This window comes from Pogona vitticeps, chromosome 1 (assembly GCF_051106095.1).
Source record: "Pogona vitticeps strain Pit_001003342236 chromosome 1, PviZW2.1, whole genome shotgun sequence".
In the NCBI taxonomy this organism is placed as follows: domain Eukaryota; kingdom Metazoa; phylum Chordata; class Lepidosauria; order Squamata; family Agamidae; genus Pogona; species Pogona vitticeps.
This window is the reverse complement of record NC_135783.1, coordinates 159,800,246-159,814,944: the sequence shown is the minus strand read 5'-3', so window position 1 is coordinate 159,814,944 and position 14,699 is coordinate 159,800,246. Positions and strand designations below refer to the sequence as shown.

General features: G+C 38.9%; 1 protein-coding gene across 5 annotated transcripts in view; it reads right to left on the bottom strand.

Annotated features, from left to right (window-relative positions):
• Nucleotides 1-14,699, bottom strand: part of WDPCP (WD repeat containing planar cell polarity effector) — a 280,521-nt gene that overhangs the window by 87,771 nt on the left and 178,051 nt on the right. The gene's annotated exons all lie outside the window — the stretch shown is intronic.

Genomic DNA, 14,699 nt, shown 5'->3' with positions numbered 1-14,699 from the left:
AGAAACTCAGTTATGATTGTTAAAAGTCTGCCTGAAAAGGTGGGTCTTCAACTATCGGTGGAAGGATACAAAGGGAGAGATAAGGAGAGCATTCTATAATCTGGAAGCTGCCCCAGAGAAGGCCCTCCTTTGTGTCTCCATCAACTGTGCCTGCACTGGCAATAGGACCAAGAGGAGGGCCAAGAAAACTCATGCAGAGATATGGTCCTTCAAGTAACCTGTACCCAAGCTGTAGGGCTTTATAGGTAATGATCAGCACGTTGAATCGGGCCCGGAAACAGACTGGTAGCTAGTGCAGTTGTTATAGCAGGGGCATTATATGCTCCCTATAGCTGTCCCCAGTCAGTAATTTGGCTGGTGCATTTTGACCCCACTGAAGTTTCTGGAATGTCTTCAAAGGCAGCCCCCATGCAGAGAGCATCACAGTAATCCGATGTGCCTAAGTATCAGACAATGAGGATATAGGGAGCCTATGCAAGTGGAACAAGGGATATCAAAATGTATGTGCCTGAACAGAATAACATTCTTTATCCTATCGTCAATAGCTTTTCACTGGTTTACTGTGGAACTCCTGCTGCATTGTTTGGGTTTCTACCTGGCATTAAATAACGGCTAGAAGATCCAACCGGTCCTTTACTGCAATATCCTCAGGGCTGCTGGAAAGAAACAATGCAAACAGTTCAGGAACTGCAGATAATTATTAATGCTTTCTTTGTAGGCAGAATGTCCTTTATAAAAGCAGCAGAACCTGGAGCAAGGGAATATGACATAACTGCTCCTACTTCGCCTCTCACTCTGGGAACAGAGCAGAGAGGAGAAATAGCAAGTTGCTTCTCCCACCAAAGCGGCCGTATAATCATCACAGATTTTATTATTGAAAAGAGCATGGCATGCCTGTCTAAATAGATTTTCCTGGAGGCAGACAAACAAAAAAATCTGAATGTTGCTAGGACAGGTTACGTTAGCATGTATAGGGTTTTGCTTTGTTTTAGTGATTTTAGCCTTAAGGAGGAGTCCTTATAAGTTTAAATATCAAGTCTTGAACTTCTTGGCTTTCCATGTTGTTTTTTTTATCAGCAGCCTAAAAGCAAATGAAGCCAGAGGGTAGAAAAAGAAAAATGCAGCTGGAAGATTTTATGAAGCCAAATTATCTGAATTGTATTTTATGCTATCACTGTGTGTCCATGTTAAAAATAATAATATAGGAAATATTCCTTTTGCTTCCAGTGTGTTATCTGTGAAACCTCAATCAGTGGATTTGTTCCAGGTGGCAGGTAGTCTGGCTAATCCAGGCTGTCTTCCCTTGGCTGCTGATGCAAGTCCCTCCTGCTGTGAGAAAATTTCTGGTTTCTTTCCAGATAAAATCAATGAGATTTTGATTAAAATGTGTGTCTAGGCAAGGAGAGCTATGTCTAAAGGGAGAAATATTAGAAGCTCATCTCTCTGAATGCCAGTCACTATCCACTAAGTTATGTTGCAATGCATGCTTTTGGATCTTGCTTCCTGCCGGGATTGAAATTATTTTGGGTACAAGAGGGGTTTTATCTACAAACCTGTTTGCTATTTAAAAGAAAGCAGAATACTTATTTCTTCAGAAATAAGCATGTACTCTTGTTATGGTGCACAGAGTCAAACTCATTTTTGATGTTTACATCTAGCAGCATAAAATGGGTTTGAAACCAGCAAAAGACCCCCACAGTCAGAACTACTTCCATTTTCAGGAGGTTTTAGATCCATTACAGTTCTTCTGTTGGATGAATGGGGAAACAGCCAGCTTTAAAATTCTCCAGTGGTCCTCCTGTCCCCTTAAAATCTGCTGCAGTTCATTGGAGGACCCGTCAAAAGTTAAAGGGAGCTGCTGAGTTCGTGGGGGAAGTGAACTGGCCAAAATTGTGTCCTCCCCTTTTGCCAACAGGATGATTCTAAGCTAACTTCATCTCTGATGCTCAGAGAACGAAGCCCTGGATCCAACTTAGTGACCCTAAAATCCACCACAATGTTATTTATATGGTTTGTACTGAGAAAATGAAATTGCTCCTTTGGCTTAGCAGCTCCAAAGATCCATCTATATTTTCTTGTAATATGAGAAACAAGTGTAAATTAATGTTCTAGGTTTATTTCTATGTGCATCTGAAAAGCCTCTATTAAAATTAAAATGTCTTATGACAATTAAAAACTCTTGTTATCCCCAATCATTCATCATACTGAGTGAGGTTCTGAGAGCTGGTTTGAAAACATATTGACGGTCAAAATCTCCCACTCCCGATTTAATGGAAGGAATCAAAGGCAAAAACAGAAGAAAAATAAAAAATTAAGAAGAGAAAAACACTGTGGCACCTTAAAGACTAACTAATATATTTTAACGTGAACTTTTCTAGACAATCCACTTCCTTAGATATAAGCGTAGGACTACCGGTACATGGCAAGTGTTTATACGTTTTTGTTGTTGTTTAGTCGTTAAGTCATGTCCGACTCTTTGTAACCCCATGGACCAGAGCACGCCAGGCCCTCCTGTCTTCCACTGGCTCCCGGAGTTGGGTCAAATTCATGTTGGTCGCTTCGATGACACTGTCCAAACATCTCGTCCTCTGTCATCCCTTTCTCCTCTTGCCCTCACACTTTCCCAACATCAGGGTCTTTTCCAGGGAGTCGAGTCTTCTCATGAGATAGCCAAAGTATTGGAGCCTCAGCTTCAGGATCTGTTCTTCCAGTGAGCACTCAGGGTTGATTTCCTTTAGAACGGATAGGTTTGTTCTCTTTGCAGTCCAGGGGACTCTCAAGAGTCTCCTCCAGCACCACAATTCGAAAGCATCAATTCTTCGGCGGTCAGCCTTCTTTATGGTCCAGCTATCACTTCCATGCATCACTACTGGAAAAACCATAGCTTTGACTATGTGGACTTTTGTCGGCAAGGTGATGTCTCTGCTTTTTAAGATGCTGTCTAGGTTTCTCATTGCTTTCCTTCTTTTGGTTGTGCTTCAGACCATTTATACATGGACCCAAAACAGAGACTATTTTTGCCTGATATTTCAGGATGGGTTTTTGTGGATCAAATCTACTTCTTCAGACACTGGAGTGCAACTATATGATTTATAGGTTTAGATGTATCCCTTTTACCATGAGGAGGCAGATATAGACAGAGGGACAATGGTTTGTTTGGGGCTATCAAGCTCTTAATTACTTCAGTTGGCAGGTGTTGGCCAGGACAATTGCTGTAGACCAGGTGGACCTGGCTATCACAGGAATGCCAAGATGTGTTAGCAGCATTTGGAATGAAAGCCTGGGAACAAGAGATCTGCACCTAAAAACATGCATGAAAAGCAAAAGGAGGGCCTCCAAACTGGTCTCGTTTTATCCATATTTTCTTCCCAAACGATAGCCATAAGGACAATCATCAAGGCAGACTGCAATAATAGGCTGCTATAGCTGCTTTGTTCTTCTTTGCCTTGTCATTGTTTCTACATGTGCTGGTTTTAAGAGATTAGGTGACGGTTACTGACTGACACTATGATAATTAAAGCTCATGTGTTTTTTCGCTGAGAGCAACAGGTAGACTAGTTGTTGATCAAAAAAATAAAAGCTCAGTGGTGTGACTTTATACAGAAGCAAGACTTGTGCATGGTCATAGTTTAATAGAAATTTGTAACCTGGGAGCACTGAATGAAAACAAGAGGCAATTTCACTTCATTACAAAAACAAATTCTTGTTCCTTTCCTCTACCTTTTCATTGCTACTAAAGGAACACTAGAAAGTCCAAACAGGTTTGTTTGTTGTTGTTTTTGTAGTTCCAAAATGTTGGATTTTTCACTGCAAACACAGTTACTGTTCAGGAAGATCTATAGCTATTTCTGTAATGTTTTTATTGCTAATTACACCAGCTAATCCCTATTTATGCAGATACTGTATAATCATAACTGGAGTGAAGTAAAACTTAAGGTCTTTTTTTTCCTCGGTAGTTATAATTCAACAATTCTACAATTGAAGGTTAAAATAAAAAGCATGGAGCAATAAACCTTGACTCTTTCTAAATAATTACTATATGTTTTAATATTATTCTGAAGTGACAAAAACTACAAACATAAAAGCCTACCATAAAGACTTCTAGTAGTCTGAATGTGTGTAGTATTCCTTCTGAGATTTAAACAGGTGTGGTTTTAGAAGAATTTGTGTCTTGGGGCAAAGTACTAAGAATTTGCCATAAATATTGTACTTCCTCTGCCCATAACCTAATAAGATTGTCAAAAAGGAGCCCTGAGCAACTTCTTAAAAGGGTAAAGGTTTATACTGTCAGTTTTGTCAGTAATTTCAGACCTCGGATGTCATGGTTTCATGTGGCCACCCCTTTAGAAGATCACATGTGTATTCAGCTGTGAAGACCCACCACCATCCCAGCTGTAAAATGCTTCTGTATTCCTATTATGTTACAGCAAAGAGTTTGCCATCCTCGAAAAAGGAAAAGCATGTATACTGTGAGCAAATTGAGTTTTTTTAAATCCTAAACTAATTTAAATTGTAACACCTTCATGGCTATAGGAATAAAATTAGGTTAGCTTCTGCTGCTGTGACTCTAATCATGCTTGTTTGAGAACAAAAAGAATGTTCTTATAGTAGACAATGACATATTTTACATTAATCATAATAAAATTGAGCATCTATAGTACCATGTAATATGTTCAGCTGATTGCCCCCAACTATAAAACTTTTTTTTTTAAATGAGAAAGGGTGTTACAGTGGGCAGTATCACCCCCAGGAGTCTCATCCCCCCTAGGCCTTCTTGCTGAGGTCTCATCACATGGTCCTTTCTAAGTGGCCTTTTGAAGCCACTTGGCTGCAAGTCCCTGAATTTGAGTACAATGGTGCCCCGCTTAATGATTACACAGCTCCACGATGAATCTGCTTCACGACGATGTTTTTGCAATCACTTTTGCGATTGCAAAACGATGTTTAAATAGGAAAAAACTGCTTGACGATTATCGGTTCCCTGCTTCGGGAACCGATTTTTCACTTTACGACAATCTAAAAACAGCTCATCATCGGGTTTCAAAATGGCTCCCCGCTGTTTTTGGGACTGATTTTTTGCTTAACAGGCACTGGAAAACGGCCACCCTGTGGAGGATGTTCGCTGGACGATGAGGTATTTCACCCATTGGAATGCATTAACCGGTTCTTAATGCGTTTCGATGGGGTTTCCCCCCCACTTGACGACGATTTCGTTCTACAGCAATTTTGCTGGAATTGATTATCGTCGTCTAGTGGGGCACCACTGTACTTGGATTCAGCTTGACTTTGCTCATTTTAAACTACAAAAAGCTTAAGGGGGACTAGATAAATTTGTTTTGCTTGTTTTTAGTAAGCTATTTTTTAACTTTTTCATTTTAAGTTTAATGTTTTTAAGTATTTACAGATTAAATTGATAAAATCAGTAGATAAAAGATTTTTTTAATATAATTGGCTTTATAGAATAAAATATTTGAAAACAGAGATTTCTCTGCCTTGGCCATTTATTTAATATCCTTCTTTTCTTCCTGTAAAGAGACCCAAGACAAATCACAATGTATTTAAAAGACAACACTGTTATCACATGCCATCAAGTCATATCTGATATACTGACTCGTAGAGCCTGTCCAGACTGGCCATTTTGGGTGTGGTGTGGATTGGGCTACAAAGGGTCAGTTGAGGGCAGGGAAAGTGATGTGCGATTTGGTGGGCTCCTCCTATCCAAACGGCAAACAACCCCTTGGAGCCTGACCAGCTGTCAATTAAGCACTTCCCTTGATCATCAGAGGAAGTGAAATTTTTTATCTCTCTATCTCTCTCTGTCAGTGCAATTCTGTTTTCTCCCTCTCCCTCTCCCTGTTTCCCTTCCCTCGCTCTCTCTCCACGATGGCTGTTATCTCCTGGCTGAACAGGCTAAATAATGAGTGTTCCAAAAAGAATGCATGCCCTCCACTGAGCCAGAAAGACTCTCAACAGTTCTTAATGGGGAAGGATGACTTGATCTAAGTAGAAACCCTTGCAAACAGTGTCTTTTTTTAATAATCCAAACTGTGCCCTCAGTGATCCATATACCATATACAGTGGTGCCTCGCTTAACGGGTGCCCTGTTTAACGACAAATCCACATAGCGACGAATTTTTTGCGATCATTTTTGCGATCGCATTGCAATGTTTCTAATGAGAAAAAATCGCTTTGCGACGATCGGTAAGCTGTTTCGCTTACCTATTTTTGCATAACGATGATTTCCCAACAGCTGATCGGCGGTTCCAAAATGGCTGCCGGGTAAAAAAATGGCCGCCCGCTGTGTTTTCACCTGGATTCCTCACTTACCGGGAGGTGAAAATGGCCGCCGTATGGAGGATTTTCGCATAAAGGTGAGTTTTTTGCCCATAGGAACGCATTAAACGGGGTTTAATACATTCCTATGGGCTTTTTATTTTCGCATAGCGACAAATCCGTATAGCGACGATTTTTGCTGCACGGATTATCATCGCTATGTGGGGCACCACTGTATATCTATATGACAGCGTGGACAGGACCTACTTGCATTTTCAAGATATGTGAAATTATTTAGAGTACTTTTACCAGTCCAATCCCCTGTGAGTTTCCATGGCATAGATGGGATTTGACTCTTCTGAGTCTCAGTCAACATAATCACAACTGCACCAGACTGGCTTTCTCTAGAAGACATTATATTATATACAGTGGACAAAATCCCCTTGCATAGTTATGCAGACAGTGTAATTTTTGGAAGCAAAGTACCGCAAGTAAAGAAATTACTGTAGATATTATTACTTGCATGTATTGCTGAGTCATATACCAGCAGTTGCAACAACCTTGGCAAGAAGTTCTGAGCCAAAATAGCCTACTCTTCTCTTCTCACTCTTTATGCTTCTTCTGGTTATTTATTAATTTTTACATATCTGATTGTGTGTTTTCATTACCAACTTATTGGTTTTATCGAAAATTGGAATATAAATAAAATTAATAAATGATATTAAGTTTTCTTATAGTATACTGTAGTTTAGTAACAAAACTCTTTTCAAATAACCATAATACTTGGACAGACGAACATGGCTACTACATGTACAACTACACTTATAAAACATTCATCTTTTCTGACATAGTTTTTGAATATCTGAAGATCTTGTAGCCAGTGTTGCTATAAACATAACCTTTCACATGTAATTAGAGTCTTCTGGCTCTAAAACATATATGTTTTCTCCTATGTTTATTAAATAGAAAAACAGGTTTTATGGAACATTATTGAATATATGTTATATATTTGCAGTCATACTGCATTGTAAAATATCTGTATACAGAAAAACAAAATACTGAGTACTTGCTTACATGGAAAATAATGAAATTTCTTAGTAATTTAGTTTCTCAATTGTTTGAATTATGTTTTGTGTAGCTTAGATAGTCAGTCTCATTATTTTCAAAATATCTACGTATATTTTTATATAATGTTTCTGGGCAAAGTTCCAAGTGTTATTCACAATTTTCTTGTTCTTTACTGATCAGGCATCACTAAAGAGTTGACACTTTTATTAAAGTGTCTGTTCCGTAGATCTGTCCTCCCTGTAACAGTGCAGTGGATGCCCTTTTGAATTGTCAGCAACTGAAAGCTGGAACACACTACAAAAGGATTTAAAACTAACAACTTTAATATTGCTTGATCCTTGCTGTCGTACATAGGATTAGCCACTACCCAATAAAAGTAGGTGGTATTCATCATGTTATGTCTTTTCTATGGCATTTGAACTTTGTAGGAATTGAAAGTCATTGTTTTGTCCATATCAAAAGGGTTTTCCCCTCTGAGAAATACATGGTTTTTAATATATTATGTTGGGTGACATTAGCTTTCATCCAATGAATGTTTTAAGTCTTACATTTCCAACTTGTGGACTTACTACCATGGTTATATATTATCACAACAACAGTAGATATGTACATTCAGTTGCTTATCAGAAGTAACGTAGAATGTAGCACTTAAGAATTTTATTATTTGGGGATGCCCCCGTTTAAGTATTAGCCACAAACATACTAGGTGGCCTTATGCAATCCATTATTTATTATGGATTTTTACTCTACCTTTTATCAGTTCCAATGAGAGCTTGCAAACCTTCTTATTCTAAATCTTAGCCTCCCCCCCATCACCACCACCAATTTCTGCTGTGGTGATAAAATATAACTGTGTTTGGTTTTTTAAAAATTACTTGGAGCTCTGATAAAATCCTTGAATCACATCAGTTCCACATAAATGTGAAAGCTCTTTTCAGACATTATGCACCTTGCTTTAGCAAATATAGCAACATCTAGCCCAGTGCATCTTCACTGCTGTTTTAGTTACATGGACTGACTCTTTCATAAAACCATGAAAAACGGAACCTTCCAAAGTATGTGTGTGTGTGAGAAAAAGTGATAGACTGACTCTTTCATAAAACCACAAAAAAGGAACCTTCCAAAGTTTGCTTTGACTGCAACAGCAAACAAACAGTCTTACAAACAAAAGGCTGGCTTTCTTTATTGAGTTAATCCACCTCATATGTAGTCTTCCTCTTTTCCTACTGCATTGCACTTTTTCTTGCATTGCTGCCTTTTCCAGTGAGCTTCATGATGCCACTGTAGTACAATACCCTTTGTTTGGTTATTTTAGCTTCTAGTGGATGTATAGATCCATATAAAATGAAGGTAAATGCTTTAAAAGTTTGCACTCCTATATATAGCTGCTTTTCTGAGGGTGGCTTACTTTGGAGAAAATAAGTCCAGGATTTCAATCTAATTAATAAGCTTTATAAATAGGGTGCATTTAATTAGATGTCAGGCTGGATAAACGCATTGGCAAATCAGCTACCATGTTCTCTAGACTCACAAAAAGAGTATGGCGTAACAAGAAGCTGATGGCATATACCAAGATCCAGGTTTATATAGCCTGTGTCCTGAGCACACTCCTATACTGCAGCGAGTCCTGGACCCTTTGTGCATGGCAGGAGAGGAAGCTGAACACGTTCCATATGTATTGTCTCCAACACATTTTTGGTATCACCTGGCAGGACAAAGTTCCAAACAGTGTAATCCTGGAACAAGCTGGAATTTTTAGCATGTATACATTACTGAAACAGTGATGTCTACATTGGCTTGGGCATATCGTGAGAATGGCTGATGGCCAGATTTCAAAAGATCTCCTATATGGAGAGTTCGTGCCAAGAAAGCGCCCCCGAGGGAGACCACAGCTGTGACACAAGGACATCTACAAGTGGGATCTGAAAGCCTTAGGAATGGACCTCAACAGATGGGAAACCTTGGCATCTGAGTGTTCAGCCTGGAGGCATACGGTGCATCACGGCCTCTCCCAATTTGAAGAGACCCTTGTCCAGCAGGCCAAGGCAAAGAGGCAGTCCCGAAACCAGCAAAATCAGGGAGCTGGACAGGGGCAGATTGTATTTGTCCTCAGTATGGAAGGGATTGTCACTCTCGAATTGGCCTTCTCAGCCACATTAGGGAAACAGCAGAAAGGATGTTTTGTGACATCAGAACATTTGAGAGAAAACTTGAAAGTGGGCAGCTGAAATATTTTCCAAATCTAAAAATGCATTTGGAAAGTTCTACAACATTTATGGACAATCCTACAAGCCATTAGGAAATCTACAAGGAATGTTCTAGCATTGTAGCAGCAGCAAAGGAGAATTTTAGGAACAGATTTTTTACAGTTCCATAAGATGGAGACAATCTTGTGTTTTCTTACTTCTCCCGATAAAGCCAAATTTGAAGAACTTGATCTTTCCTGCTTACACTGGTTAAATTTTGGAAATCTGGAAATGGAGCTATTGGAATTTCAAGAAAATATCTGGAAAAATAAATTCTATGACCTGTGTGCGACACTGGAGAAAATAGAGTGCGAAGGGATGACAAAGGACAGCACAGTTGGTAGTTCTGAAAATGAAATCCTTAAAGTGTGGAATTCTCTGCCAAATAATTTTAAGTCAATGAAAGCACTTGGGAATGTTCTTCTTACTTTGTTTGGGTCATTTTATGCTGGTGAGCAGCTGTTTTCAGCTTTGAATTATATCAAATTTGATACCAGAAAGAGACTGACAGATGACCTGAGTGCTGCATGTGTTGCTCTCAAACTAACGGCATATGAGCCAAGGATTGACAAATTATTAGCATCCATACAACATCAAAAATCACATTAATTGTGCAAAAGCATGCTAAATTCAAACTTTTACCTAATGCAGTGTTTGCAATCCAAGACACAAGTTTAGGAGTTGTTAACACCTAACACCATCATCACCTGTTCTCTGAAGATGCTGGCCACAGAGACTGGCAAAATGTTAGGAAGAACAACCTTCAGAACATGGCCAAAGAGCCCGAAAAACCCATGGCAACCATTAGATCCTGGCCATGAAAGCCTTCGCGAATACATTGTGTTAAGCAAGTTTAGTTTTCTTGTTTATCTTGCTCATACTAATACAGGTTGACTTTTACTTTTACTAATCCAACACCTGTAGAAGCAGGGAAAGGACCTGGAGTAAGGCTTGCCCCATACAATTTTAGTCTGTAATACTATATATATTGCAATTGCAGGGTGGGCATAAGAGTCGAAGCGTTTAACCTTGTGGATTTCTGGTGACTTCCTGGAAGCACTGCTTGGTCAAAGTGGACTAAAGTGTTGGGAGATTACTGAGAAAGGTACTCCCCAGTACATTTGGCCCTCCTGGATTTTACTCATACGAGGAAAGGCAGGGTAGTGTGGTTTGGTGGTTTGTTTGGCCCTCTCTGACCGAGGTAATCTTGATGTCTTCTTTTTCTTTCATGTGATATTTTTATTTTTAACTTAGATTACAAATTGATTTCTTGTTAAAGCAGGAAGGGCTGAAGATAAAGAAGAAGAAGAGAGAAGTGTGAACATTTCTCAAAATAAAAAAAAAGTTGGATGATGCCAAAAAGTCTGGGAATCACTGTGCTAACACATCAGCTCATGGAATTAAGATTGCACACTGTGCACTTTGTGTCTATTATTGTTACTTTCACTTAGCATCAACAGCACTCTGAGCTTTAACAAACTCAGCCATAAAAGCTGTATTAACCAGCACAAATAAGAGTACGAGAGAACCAGGGAGCACACTTTGGCTGAAATCCTGTTGATCTGTTACACACAGAAGGCAAACGGCATAACATCCAGTAGTAATATTCAAATGTCAATTTACCAAGTCATCGCTGGTATTCTCAGGGACTTATGCAACTGATAGCTTGGGGTGCACTCAAGGGGGGGCTTGTTAACTGCTGACTAGAAAAGATTGAATGTTACACGTTTTGTGTAAGAAAGCAACAGGATTCAGCAAATAAACACTGTGACGTACATCAAAGCAATGGTTCTCAGCCTTTTGGTCTCACAGAGATTTTGGACTTCAACTCCCAGAAGCTGCAGGCAGCATAGTTAATGACTTTTTCTTTATTCATATCGGAGCATTGAATGATTTAAAATTGTGTATAACTATATGAAATATAGGAAAAATTAAAAACAAATTAAAAGGTTAAGATAATTAGACTATTTTTGACCAGAAATGGACTGCTACAACAGGGTTATCTCGGCCATTTGCTAGATCTTCTTTTGTACACATGGTGAGGCATAAATTGCATGCACATAACTGCTGCACTGACTGAATTTATTCAGTCACAGAACATTTGTCCTGTATTCAGGTAGCCCCATTTTTATTTGATCATTCTTTGATCTGGCTACTTTGTTTCAAAGTCTATTAAGTGACTTCAAGAAGGTCCAGTTAAGAGTCTTGTCCTGATCGGAGACAATCTCTAGCATTCATCCATTTGGCAAGGTATGCTGTTTTTGTTCCCCAAAGGTTTAGCCTAGCCTCTTCTGGTTTAATACCTAGAACCTCAAATGTGTGCAGAAAACCTTTCCTTGATTTTAGCCATCATAGGAGGTTGGTGTCTATGTAAGCTCAGTGGATCTGCTACTTCATACCCAAAAGTATTAAGAAGAACCTGAAGCAGGACCTAGCTTGTTTGATAAATAAAGAGAAAAAGGTTTCAGGTACAGAGTACAACATGGCAAGAGATGCAGAGATCAGAGGCCTAGATGAGATCAATGAAAGAATGTTAAGCAGCAAAAGAGCCTGCAAAGGAAAACCAACAGTAAAATGTATAGCATTTGGAAAGTCAGAAGCAGGAAAGTGAAGTTGGGTATCATGGAGCCAGCAACAAGAACAAAATGAATAAAGTTGCACAGGTGCTTCAAAAAGAGGAATGAAAAGAGGAAAATACTGATGCAATTGGGCACATGCCCAGGAATACTACCATAACCTTGTTATTTAGCAGAAATTTGCCACCACAGTTTAATTTTTTTCAGCTGTGTATTTATAAATAATCAACTGGATTCTAGTCAATCAAATATATGAAACAGGTGACAAGATCATGGCCCAAAGAGCTTAGTAGTATAAAGGAAAAGTCCAGCTTTCATAAGTATGTTAAATAGTTGCGTGTGTAATATAATTCCTGTCAACAACTATTAAATAGCAACTTGACAGTCTGGGAATTCTGCTGAACACTTCAACATTTACATCATATGCACTTTAATCTCTCCCCCCCCCCCCATTTATAAGACTGCAATTCTGTGGCCGCTTTACTGAGAGCAAGCCCCACAGAACTCAGTGAGACTTCCTTATTTGAAAAGAGTACTGTACAACGAAGGACTTGCATGGCAACTAGGAAGGGGAAAGCTGAATTTTAAAGAAGGATGAACAAGAGGGCAAGGGATTTACATATAAATAAATACAACATATATAATTACTTTCTCAGAAGTACAATATTTTCAATATATTCTTTTGAAGCCTGCTTAGTTAAGAAAGTTTATCATAGCACACACATCTTTCTAATTAGATGGAATAAGCTAGATGATTAGAGCTGTACATTAGAAAGCATTAAAAGGTTCATGGAATTTCTATTTGTATAATTAGAAAGGAATTTTTATAACTCAAAAAAGAAAAATGTAATTGTACAATTTAACATAGCATTTGAATATGAAGATCAAACAAGCAGGGCAAGTAGCTTAATAGGATAAATGATATTAACCACTAGTGTCAACACTTAATTCATACCGAATGTCTTTATTATGTAGAAGAGTTCAGCAAATGTGACTCGTTTTCCTATTGTTTTTCTTTAAAAAAACAACAAAATCTCCTGCAGATCTGCAGCAACAGGCTGAGTGACTGGGAAAGTCATATTGCCTTTGTCCATTGGACTTCAGTGCCATATTGCATTGCATGGTCTTATAAGAAAACAAGAAAAGAGCTTCCTTATCCCACTGAGCTGGCATGTAAAACCTCTTAAAAACTGGAGACTATTTTTCATTTCGACTTTAGAGCTCATACCAAAAGCTTTGAACTGGCCCCAAAAACTAACTTCTAATGAATGAAGTTGCAAAACTCTGAGGTACAGCTTCAAATAGCATACTTCCGTCAATAACCATGGCAACAACAGTCCATGTCCTTAAGAATCATAAATATCCTTCAAATGCTGCCTACCACAGAGCACTATCACTGCAGTCTTACTTCAAGATGGAAGGAAGGCCAAAGTCAGAGGTGGAGCAACAGTTTTCCAATAGCAGTTTCTACCTTCTGTCACAGAAGGGCTGGATCCACCACAAAACTATGCCCCCCCTAGGCCTACCCTAACAAGGCTTTCCAGAAGACTATGTTGGTTGATTATATCAAAGCTACTGAGAGCTCCAGAAGAATCAATTTGATATCAGTATCTCAGTCCAACACCTACTCCAAGTTATCTGCATGAAAAATTGGGACATTCTTAGTCCTGAAACCAAACCAGAATCAAGACTGAAAAGGATCCTAGGAGATATTTGCTCACCAAATTTGAACTGGCAGGGCACAAGAAATAGAGTACGTTCATCCTGAACAATGCTACTCATGGATCTTATCTGCTTTACATGCTTATCAGAGACTCCCACTTTCCATGGAACATTGGAAACTGTAGTTCTGTAAGGGAGGCTAGATGTTTCCCAAGACCACCATCATCAAAGACCTACCTGCAGGACTCTTTGAGAGGAAGCCATGAAAAGTAATCTAGGGTCAAACTAATAATTACAGTATGTTAGTCATATAGATATATGTCTACTTCTACTGAAATCTACTTCAGTTGATAGGTGGGACTATCTTCTAGCCACTAGAAGAAATTCAGAATAGCTGTAGTAGAAGGGCATACGAGAACCTATTTGTCAGAACACAGCTGTATGGATTGCACTGCAGAGCGTTTTTACTGCTCTTTTGAGCAGTCTCCAAGTTTATTGGCACATAGCAACAACCGAAGCTGTTGCAAAATTGAACCATCCACAGGTAAAGGTTTTAGGTTGCCCACTGATTAAGACAGAAAATCTCCATCATTTAACAGATACAGATCACGTTAGCTAAACAATTTTTTTCCTGCTACAACTATAGTGGAACTGTAGCATTAGATTGTTTGAGCTCATTCACAGCATAAGGTCTATTGAATGACAACTACCACCAATACCAGGCAAATGTTCCCCTGTTCTAACAATACATTTCATACCTTTGTTGTACTAAATTGCAGTCATGTGGTATATATATGGGGCGAACGTCCCAATGTGTTTCAATGTTACCAATTAATTTTCTCCTGTTGGAATCATTATGGCCAGCTACACCATG